Genomic DNA, 12125 nt, shown 5'->3' on the forward strand with positions numbered 1-12125 from the left:
TGGCATTTCAGATATAGTAGCATTTTAATGCTTTTATTAACAAAACTGAAACTAATCAAATTATTTTCACTGACCAAGGTGAATGAAGTACAGAAAGTAAACACACCAGCATGAAAATCAAATAGCAAAGCAGAAGCCTGATTATGTTTACTTTGTATAATCCAGTCTGCAGGAGTTCCAGATTTACAAAAACAGATGACTGGGACCTAAAATTCTTTCCGTTTCTTGGTAACAAGGAGAAAATTTCAAATAAAATTACTTCTCTCTTGGCACCATCCTTCTAAAAAAATATATATTCTATGGATAATACCTCAGTTTAGAGGTAAACTTTCAAAAGTCTGTAGATGCAGTAGATATAAGTATATTAACAGGAAACTGTTTATAAGCCAATGCTACAAACACTTGCTGTTGGGTTTTTTGCTTGGCACTTGGAAGTCACTGGGAATACAGTAATAAATCTTGCTCTTAGGGTGATCAGATGTCCTGATTTTATAGGGATAGTCCTGATATTTGGAGCTTTTTCTTATACAGGCTCCTATTACCCTCCACCCCCTATACCAATTTTTCACACTTGCTGACTGGGCACCCTACTTCCTCTTGGTATTACTGTTTGTTACAAACTGTAGCTACCATACATGATTTCCATTGCACTTAACCCCCAGAATACTAAACACATACAGAAAATGCAAAAAACAAAAAACATGTGTCATCCAGGTAAGGTTACATTTAAGGTCTGTCATTATGAGCCTATATACAATCGCTATAGAAAGAATCATTAGCAGAATTTCAATTGAAGTTGTCTTGGCATAGTAATTTTAGCAAAATACATTCCATACTTTTGATTCCTAAAAGCAAAGTGCAAAATAACTACTTAGATATGTAACTGTATTGAAATGGCAATGGTGGCTCAGCGGCTTCAGAGGACTGTTTCCAATAATTCTTCAAACTCGAGTTCCAAAAAGGATTTGCATTCTTATGTTATTCAGACTTTTCCAATAAAAACCTTTTTAAAATCAACAATACCGCACTAGCCTACTTATCTAGCCAGAAAACATGTTATGAAAAATAAGAACTTGCTCATTCTTGGATATTTACAAGTAAGGATCTGCACAGCAAGAAAGTCTTATAGAAAAGTGCATTGTAAAAGAAGTAGGGATAATATGCAACATCTGAGGGAAAGAATGTTAATAATTTAGGAATATGGCTATAAATTATAGCCATGTGCCTTTTATAGGGATAGCACCATTGTTTCAATATATATTCCTCTAAATAATCATCGCATTCATATGTATTTCTGCAGGGAAGAAACTATGAAACATCACTTATTTTAGTAACATTTTCAAATGTGGACAGCTTTCTAAATCTCTGATTTTGCCTGTTGGATGCTCAAAGAGGAAGAAATAACACACTCTTTACCAATGGCCTAAACTGTTGCACAAATATTAATGGAAGGTCACAGACCAAGGTCTTACCCTGGGTCAAATGAAAGAAGCCCAGAACCATCAAAAGCTATTTCCAATGTCCAGCTGAGAAATCTGAAACAGAATAACAAAGACAGTTTGTGACAAAGCTGACAGAGTCCTCTGGAAGGAGCAAAATCAATTGTGACATTTTTCATTTATTTGTAAATGCCTCTTTGGCAGTACTCTCACTCAAAACGACAGTTGCCTCTTACAGACTGGGGAGGTGATGGTAAAATAGAGGAATCCTGACAGTTGCTTTAATGAAATTCTGCATTAGGACCACTCTAAAGCTTTCCCCCAACAAGTAGCATGCCCTTCACTTTCAATTTCGTATTCCCCTAATTTGGAAAGCATTAACTCTGTGAAAAACTGAAATCACCCTTCTTTAATCTGCCTCAATGCTCCATTCTCACCCTGTCTTCCTCTCATCTTTCTCATTGTAAGAAGGAATTCCAAACATATATTTCAATAAGTATAAATGCCATAAAACAACTGTTAATATTTTGCCCCTCTTGCTCATCCTGTGTCTTACCTTACTCAACGAACGGTTACACTGAAGAAAAAAGAGGACTACCCAAGATAAAGGTACTATATTCAACATTAGTAAGAATGGCAGAATCTAGCTCTTTGTAAGAAGTAGTGTCCCCATGTCTACACTAAAAACATTGTGCTGTTAAAAGTGCCTACAGGAACGATTTAGGTTACTGCCTATTTTGGAAACATTTATAATCCAGGCTGAAATTTAGCTTTTAAGTAATTGCTGAGAAAATGAATACTTCGGAGGTAGGAGCAAAGAGGGAATCTGATTTTTGTTATTGACTGCAAAACAAAAGGACAAATTTGACAATATGGAATATTTCTTGCACTTCACTTACTCAGCTATAGCTTCAGGTTAAGACATTAAATTTCTCCAAAGAATACTTTATGCCATAAATCAAAACAGAAAATTGAAATGCTGTCCTACTTTCCTGTTACTATGCTACTGAGGTCTGACCTTGCAGCCTTTTCTCACATGAGATGTCGCACTGAAAATAACAGGACACTACTGCATGAGCAAGGATAATTCACGGGAGCAAGGGTTGCTGGAGCCAGCTCTTCTACTATTAGGATTATTTTTATAAACATGATATCCAAAGCAACATGCAGACAAACTTAACTTTTCCCCCACTTAAGGTAGTAATTATTTTATTTCCCCTTTACACGTTAACACTTCCTGGGGTTATAATAGCAATGACCTCCTGGTCAAGTAGCACTTCCTATCACTCAATGACCAGCTGAGCTAAGAGTCTGAGGCAAATAACCCCATAAAGCCAGCCAGTAAAATTTCTAGGAAATTCCATCCCTATCAGTCATTGCTCCTTATGACTACATAAGATGCTGTGTCACAGCTATGCATTTTAGATTGGCACCTTGACTGCAACATACACAGCTTTCAGATATCTGTAAAATTAATTCTTCCCTGGCTCTGTTTTTTTAAGCTGAACTGCCAAGGGGGACAATTTTTTTATTGGTATGCTTTACTGCTCCTTTATTACGAATAAAAGCAGCTTTGATAACTTTAAAAAATAAAAGTATCCTGATATCTGGAATCTCCTACCAGTAACAGTGCAAAGATCACACAGGAACAAGGCAAGACTTATAAGGCTCAATTTACATTTAAGGATCACGACCCTTTAAAAGACGTGACTATTTAATGCATGATAACATAGGCATGCCTTTCTGTATTTTTGACAGACTGTTTCCTAGTTTTACTAAAAAAAGACTGAGAAATTACAGTAGTGGATTGGTAAACCTGGATCGGCAGCTTAATCTGAATCTTTGTGTTTAGATTTGTCTCTTACTAAGCATTCTTTCCTTAGTTGAAGGAGAGGGGACATGAACTCTGCAAAACTCCATAGCAGACCTCACCAGTGATAGCAACAGACAGAACTTTAGACAACATGTCAGCAATCACAGGTGATTTAAATATGGCTGGCTGAGAATTTTCTTTCTAAGCCTTCTTTCAGTGTGCAATTGGGTTGTTGATACAATGGACTTTTTTTATGTCAGCTACAAATGCCCTCTGAATGAAAGCTGGGAAACCACAGCTCATGTTATGCAAGAACATAAGAATGGCCATACTGGGTCAGACCAATGGTCCATCTAGCTCAGTATCCCCTCTTCCAACAGTGGCTGGTGCCAGATGCTTCAGAAGGAATGAACAGAACAGGGCAATTTATTGAGTGATCCATTCCCTGCCTTCCATTCCCAGCTTCTGGCAATTGGAAGTTTAGGCACACCCAAAGCATGGGGTTGCCTTAGTGCCCAACTTGCTAATATCCATTGATAGACTATTCCATGAGTTTATTTAATTCTTTTTTGAACCCAGTTATACTTATGGCCTTCATAACATCCCCTGGCAAGGAGTTTCATAGGTTGACTGTGTTAAAAAGTATTTCCTTATATTTGTTTTACACCTGCTGCCTAGTCATTTAATTGGGTGACCCCTGCTTCATTTGTTCTGTTCGGAGTTCTTGTGATGTCCTATTTCCACTAGATAGTCATCCTCTAGATAGTCCTTTAGCAGAAGGAGGGAAGTCAAGACAAGACAACTTTTCCATATACAAAAAATCTGAGGTCATCTTTATGTATCACAAAGAAGCAACAAAAGCCCTGCGCCTTAACTTGAATGGCCCAATGCACCAATGCTCAATCACTCCCTTTTGCCAATTCATTCATTTCAGAGACCTATAACTTTGCAAAATCTGGCCAAGATTTTCAAAAGTGACTAGTGATTTTGGGTGCCTTAATTTTTAGTGTGTCCATCTGGAGCCTGATTTTTTAAGTATGGGTGAGCAGAACTTTCTGCTAAATATGCCTTTAAAAATTGTCTCAAACGGGCACCCCAAATTGAGGCATCTAAAATCACTAGTCAATTTCAAAAAATTGTAACCTTTGTATTTAGGTTTGTCTCTTACTACATATTCTCTCCTCAATGTAATATGAAATTTTATATAATATGTAATGGCCCCAATACCTCATTCCCTGAGCACTTAAAATTCCTGTGGAAATTAATGCGAATTTGGTAGGTGCAAGAGTTTCAGGACTGCCCTGGATTTTGGGCCTGATGGAGTCTAAAATATTTTAAAACAAAGAAATATAGTGCATCTGAAAACAAGCCTTCCGTGGCAGTTTCTTGTTGTTAATAACCATACTCAAAGCTCAAAAGGCACTCCATATTTCAATTCCAGAAATATATAGTTACTCATAGCAACCTTTTAAATTTTCATTGAAAGTATAAAGAGCCAGATTCTGAGTTCAGTTCCACTCACTGAACTTCATGGAAAATAATGAAATTACTCTGGGATTTACACCAGTGGAACAGAGATGAGAATTTTAGTCCTGAGGCAGGCTGCACCACAATGCAGACAGGTGATCCAGAGGCACAGTGGAGCAATCATGATGATCATCACATTCTAGAGGGAGTATAAATTTTAATGATGTCACTCATAAAATCCATGTTTTAAAGGTTACAGAACAGAAGCAAGCTTACAAAGAAACTACACGCATTATTCAGGAATGTTGTTGGGTGCCTGTTCTTCATATACTATAAGAATTAACATCCCGTCCCTCAATAAATAACTGGAATACACTGTACTTACCCGCACGTGGACAGAAAGAAAAACACATGAAAGTTAAGCAAATAATTTGTAACAAATCATTCGTACCATGAATATATTCTTTTTTTCTGCTAACAAAATGCCCACAGCCAGAGTGCAGCTTTTCCACTTTATTTATTATTGATCAAGTGCATGTGTTTGGTCAAATTATTTTAGTCTCAGGAGTGACCATGAATATCTAAAACTGGAGCTGTGATGCTTAGTTGTGACTTGTCAGGCAAGTCACATGATATTGTTCCTCTTCCCTGACTGTGTACTTCAGCATCTGGTGTGAATACCTGCACATGCAAATTTCACATCAGGTTTCTATGAATACCTGCAGATGAAAATATATGTCAGCAAAACTGATCATGCAAACAATGTCCAAAAGTGAATAAGACGGACATGTGAGTGTGACTAAAGCAAGTTCATTTTACAAATTAACAATATTAGAATTTTTTCATTATTTGCCAAGACCTAACATGCAAACCTTATTGCATCAGGGGGAGGGTAATGCTCGTCTAGCCGGCATTAACTGCTAGTCTGCTACAGCCATTTGCCAGAGAATTTCAGACCTTCTAACACAGCTTGCTGCATGAAGCATCTTCTCTTCCCTCTTCACTTACTCCTGCCAGACACCTCCCACTCAATTCCAAATTGGGGCCTTTCCAACTATTTTGCTGCTTACTTTCACTCTGTGCAGTGGCAGGAGCATCTGGCCTTTGGACAAGAAAGGAAAGATACAGCAGCTCTTGTACAGGCCAAGATTTTAAAATATAGGAACTTGATGGCTCCCAAGTCCATAGTTAGGCTCGTAAGCATAAAAGACGCAATTTTCAAAAATGCTTTGTGTCAAACTGTTCTTACTGATTTCAACAGGAGCTGTTGGGGGCTCAGCACCTTAGAAAATTTCAGTCACCTATTTAGGACCCTAAATCTGGACTTAGGGTCCTGTTTTTGAAAATATGGAAGATTTTTTTCCCCTAATTTTAAAGAGAAGGGAAAAATACCCTGAACAGTCTACATTATTTTCTACTTTGACATTTTTTTTTTTTGCAGTTTAAATAGATTTGACAATTTTCCTGTTTCTTTTTTATGCACAGGGATTTAAATATATAGATACTCGCACACGCCCCCTCTCATGGCCAACTCATTAGGAATTGAACCTCAAGAGCTAAAAGCATGGGATGCTACAGCAAGACCAGTAGAATCAAGGCTTTGCCACGGGAGCTGTAACAACCCATATCGTCTGTGGATCAGCACAGAAGGAACCTGTAAAACAAACAATACACACACACACACACACACACACACACACACACACTCTTAAAATGATAAAATTTGTGATAAAATTCTAACCCAAACTCAGGTGACTTAAGTTGACAGTCATTTCCCATATGTTTGTACAGCATAAAGCACAACCGATCTTGCTGGACTCTAGCAGTTAACACAACAACAACATTGAAAACATTTATGCAAATGTTAGCAAATACTATGTGCATGGGCGAGCATGCCATGTTTACATCTTATTAAATCTATTGTTAATTGATAGTGTATTGTATGAGAAAATAGTCTCATTCTATTTTGTTTTCATAAGACAAATTGTATGGAAAATTGGTGAGATGTTGAGGATTCTTATGGGGTCAGGGGTAGGACTTTTATTTTAAGGTAGGCACAGAGTCAAATTCAGCATTGAATTTCACGCATGAAACTTGCGTGAAGTCAATGGGATGGCACTGGGTGGATGTCAGGCAGAATTCAGCTCTCTATGCATAAGTCAGAGTTGCCTTAACACGTCTTGTTTTCAACAGAAGAAAAAATTACTACTTACATTTGGCCTCTCCCTCCGTGGTGTAAGTTGCAATCGATCCAAGTCACATGACATTTATGGGTGAGTAGCGCACCACCTTCGTACAACTTGCTCATTCGATCCATATCTCTGGCCTCAAGTGTCTGAAGCACACACCAATTCAATATACACACCATGCTACAGGTGGCTGAATAGGAGATTTTGACATTTAAAATGTTTTATTCATTTTCCTCTAATAATTCCATGCTAATGCACCTGTGAGTCGCACTACCTTCTAGCCTGTGATCTACTCGTAAACCATCAGACTGAGTCTGAGAGGTTGGGTGTTAAGGTATCATTTTTATTAATCTAATTTCAATTATACTTAATAAACAGCGTATAAGGACAATAGTAACATAGTACATTTTACATAGCCTGGTATTTATAGTGGTGACTTTGGGCTAATGAGCCACCATTAATATTGAACCTTGACACTCTTTTTGTTCTTTAAGTCCACAAAACGATTTCACCAGCTTTACTGGATTTTGTCAAACTCAGAAAAATTGCACTGCCTGAATGAGATTTTCACATTTTTCAGTGAATTATGTATGTATCTACATCCTCCTGGTTACCTGAAAGACTGCCTCTCTTTGGGTTTGGCTACACTGCATAGCATAATCAGGTCCATGTACCCATGCATGTGAGCCTGTATTTGTAAGCAGCCACACTGCATTGGTATGCATTCCTCATACCCCAACAGGTACATCCATATTGGCGATATGCTGACACTTGTCTGATGCTGTGACTTCTGGAGGTGTATCCCAGGGTTCTTAGCATGTTACTAACTGTAGCTGCTCTAGGTTCTGGTTCATGGTGTACTTGGGGAAGAATTTGCCACACAACACTCGTACAGAAGTGCTTTTAGTCCACCAAAACATTCAGCCAAGGCCTTTCTGGCTCTGCATGCTCCTTGCTACCAGAGACAGGCCATGGATCCAGCACTGATAGATCTTTTTCTGCTATTTCAGGTTTCGGGAAGAGTACCTACTAAATGCTGGTGGACATTTTGGCAGTAATATCTGTCCTTCTGAAAACAGTTCCCAGAGGCAGATACAGACATAGCAGCAGCGACCCAGGTGATGCAGCTGATTCTTGCTGCAATGGCTGAAGATTCCCCACATGGGGACCAGCATTTCCAGAGCAGAACTACAAGCAGACTGTTGGACAGTATCATCATGCAGAACTCAGCTGACCAGCAGTAGCTGTAGAACTTACATGAGGAAGCAGATCTTCATGGAACTATGTGAGGATCTTAGAGCACTGTATAATGCTGGCCATCAGCAGCAATGCTCCAGCAAAGAGCCTCTTGGTTTCAAGGGAGACATGCTGGAGTAAGACATGTCATGCTCAAGCCTGACATGAAGTTCCCACCAGAACATCAGTGTGTTGACCTTCAGAGCATACTGCAAAGCTAATTTCTTCTCCTGGATGGAGCGGATTGAGGACTATGGCCTGGCTGTTAAGAGAGGCTATATGTACGGTGGATAGCCTGTTGGGGTATTTTTTGACAGATGCATCAACTTTAGAGAGGAAAGGTAAATCTTTTATCAAGGATATATTATGTTTTAATGTGAGCCCTGGAGCCATGGATGGATGAATGATTTAAAACTAATTTAAAGAAAAATAAATATGAAAAATGGAGATAACAAAGAGACCCTCAATAGTCACTTTGCCTCTACTGAGGCTGACAAGACTGTCAGATAGGGCTTTATCAATGTGAAAATTCCTATTATATCTAGAGGCCATAGGTGCTAGAACTAGGAGTGCTGGAGGTGCTACCACACCCCCTGGTTTGAAGTAGTAATAACAACCCAAACACATGGTTTCTGCCTTCGGCATCCCTGCTAGGGGCTTGGATCAGGCTTTTAATGCCAGTTGTGGTGGTTTGTACATTATGGACACTTATACATTGCGCAGTACATTGAAGTTCGCACAGGACAATGAATAGCGATCCAATGGTTATGAAGCTATCCCTAACTGCTGATCTACACTGGCTTTAAACCTGTAACCTTGCATCTGAAGGCTCTGTTTCCAATGACCAGTCTCCTAAGCCAGTCAGAGCCCTGTAAAATCAGCTATTTAAAAAAATATATCAGAAAGGCTGAATTACAACTGCATAGTACAAGCAGTCTCTCACAAATCTTTACTTCCAAATAGCAAAGTTTTGTCTTATACCATCTCGCAACTTCAGGATTTTTTGCCTGTAACCCTAGAAGGCTGCATTGTGTACTTGTAAGTAATCTATCACCATTTGCTTGTATTAAGTATCCAATCTTTATTTTCCTTAGGAAATAACTTAAAAAGAAAATGAACAAACATTTGAGAATTCATGGCAAACTTTAGATAAGATATATAATTGTGCTCCTGCAAGATATAATGACTTTCCCATGAGATAGAAATGTCTTGGTAATAATTCAAGAATAGCAAGAATGTAAGATATAAGCTGTTTTTTTTCCCCTGGATGGGATAAATATAATTTCTCACGGCAGTGTATATCTTTAAGCCTCAGGTGGTTTTAAGTTAATGAGATTAGTTCCAGCAGGCAGTGAAATCCCACGAGATAGGATTTATATTTCATCGGTTTTCACTTCATCCAGCAAGTACAGTGTAGTCAATCTATGTGTCATTCTGTTATTGTCCTGGCTTGGGTCTTGTTTTCAAACTCAAATCAGGCTAAAGCTGCTCATAACTTTGACATAAAAGCTTAAGCAAAATGTAAAGAGCATGTTTTAATGTTTAGGGCAAAGAAAGGAGCAATCCTTAATCCTTTCCTCCAGACTGCGGTTTTATTTTATGTATATGAATTACCATGTGTTAATGTGTCTGTATTTAAAGGCTTTAGTGCAAATATCAAAACATAAGCAATGAGATTGTAATGGAATAAAAATTAATTTCCATTATTCTCAACAAAAATTCTCCTTTTAATAAGAAATAAAAATAAATTTGTGATAGATTATTGTTCGATGCTAGGGGAGGGGAAAAACAACTTTGTTCTAATATGGTCATTACGAAGGCAGACATTAAAATAAAAGAATGGGAAACTGGCCAGCTCAATGGAATTATCTTGTATGCTTCCTGCCCAAGTTGGTAGAAACCAAAATTTGTTCTCATCTGACACTATTATTTGAAATGGAGTTTTACTCCAGTTCCCCGTGCTATTCACCAAAGTGGCGCACAAGTGACACTCCTATTGCCAGTCTCAACTGCAAAACCAATAGTTAATAGGCATGGACACTAAACACGGCTCTCACCCCAGCTGTTTTCTCCATGCCAGGGCTGAGGAACATTGATAAGGCACAGTGGAGGGATTCAGCCGGTACGGTACGTGTCTGATATTTAAATATTGATCTTTCAGCTTCCAGGGCTGTTAACCTGGCAACTTGCAATTTGCTGCATAGGGCTAAAATGAAGGCCAGATAATGAAAATGATTTGTAAGGCCTGGTCTTCACTACAGTTACATCAACATAAGGCAGCTTATGTTGACCTAATTATATCAGTGTCTACACTACAGCTTTGTCCCACCGATATAAGTGCTCTACTACACCGACATAATATCTCCACCTCCATAGAGGCATAGGGCTTATGTCAGTGTCATTAGGGTGATGCAGTGTCTGCGTAGACCCGTGGGTCTCATTTTTTTTTCTGGTGACCCCTTTCACATGGCAAGCTTCTGAGTGAGACCCTCCTAATAAATTAAACATACTTTTTAATATATTTAACACCATTATAAATGCTGGAAGCAAGCAGGTTTGGGGTGGAGGTTGACAGCTTGTGACCCCCCATGCAATGACCTCGGGACCCCCTAAGAGGTCCCGACCCCCACTTTGAGAACCCCTGGCGAAGACACTGTTACTTACATCGGCTTTTAGCTCTCCTATCAATTTCACAGCTCCAGCAGAACTGTGACATTGACAAGAAAGCTGGGCAGATAGAACTCAGCTGTCCCCTGCTCCCCTGGAAAGCCCAGCAGCTAGACCCTGCTCCCAGCTTGGAGCTGGGGTGAGAAGCCCAGACAGCTGGACCTCGCTCCCGGCAAGTTGAGGGAGGCTGTAGAAAAGCCAGTGCTGCATGGGGCCTTAGAGAGCTCTTTCCCTATACAGCACAAGAGTGACCAGGAGTGCTGCTTTCTCTCGCTTTCAAAATAACATCAATATAAATGGGCCTAACATCAATAGAATGACCTTTGCCCAGTACTTCACAGTAGTTTCAGGCTTCTTTTCAGGAAGCAGCCTGATTAAACTACATATCCCGGTAGCATATAGATGGATCTATTTTTACCACAGTCATTTAACTTCAAAATACAAAATAAATCCACTTATCCAAGCAAAGGACAAGTCTAACATTCCAGCATGCCCATCTCCAGGCTGTCACAAAGGAAAGCATGTTTGCATCCGTTTTAACGTACAGAGCTGCTTTAAAGAAAAAAAAAAGTTTCATGTTTTGCACTCATGAATGTACTTAACCTTTTCCTTTTGTGCCAGATCTCTAATTTCTTCACCTACACCCACTGTAAAAATGTTTTCCCTATTTCAGCCTCCTGCACTATATGTAGCAGGCAAGCGTCTCTTGTTACGTGGGTCAAGTCCAATGGCCCCTCTTTACAAGAGATCGGGCTCACTATATTACAGCCTTCAGCTATACCAAGTTGAAGAGGAAGCTGCCAGAAATGAAACACAGGGATGAGTTTTCAAAAGGACTGAGGCCCAGTTTCCCTACTTGCAGGCTCACTGGACTAGATCCTTGTTGACATAAATCAACATAGCTTACTTGACATGAAGCAATGCCAGGTCATGCAAACTGAGGAGGAGGTGCTCAATACTTGACCACAAATGAACTACAAGCACAAATCTGAGGACTTAAAAACACAACTACCTGACTTGTGGCCAGAATCAAGTAGACAGAGGTGCAAATATTCCTACTGACGTATATTTTTGTGGGTGCGAACTGTGATGGCAAATATCGAGACTGCCCTTCTGAAAATTTACCCCATGTCTCCTGTCACTATCTGTAAATGATTGGCTAACGGAGAAAATATGCACGTTCCCCCAAGTTTAAGCCATTGAACATTTATGGTATTGCAAAACCTTGTCAAGCAAGCACATCGACACTGATTTCAATTAAATCTAACACACAAATATAATTCCAACAATATGAAAACAAACTGCCAGGGTAAT

General features: G+C 39.2%; 1 protein-coding gene across 1 annotated transcript in view; it reads right to left on the reverse strand.

The window, feature by feature from the left end:
• The window catches only part of NAALADL2 (N-acetylated alpha-linked acidic dipeptidase like 2), a 912012-nt gene that overhangs the window by 865630 nt on the left and 34257 nt on the right, over positions 1 to 12125 (reverse strand). The window contains exon 2 of the mRNA XM_075068381.1: positions 1473 to 1535. The gene's annotated coding sequence lies outside the window, so the exon portion shown is untranslated. The remainder of the gene's footprint in view (positions 1 to 1472; positions 1536 to 12125) is intronic.

The sequence above is a fragment of the Chelonoidis abingdonii genome, chromosome 8 (genome assembly GCF_003597395.2).
Source record: "Chelonoidis abingdonii isolate Lonesome George chromosome 8, CheloAbing_2.0, whole genome shotgun sequence".
NCBI classification, from domain to species: domain Eukaryota; kingdom Metazoa; phylum Chordata; order Testudines; family Testudinidae; genus Chelonoidis; species Chelonoidis abingdonii.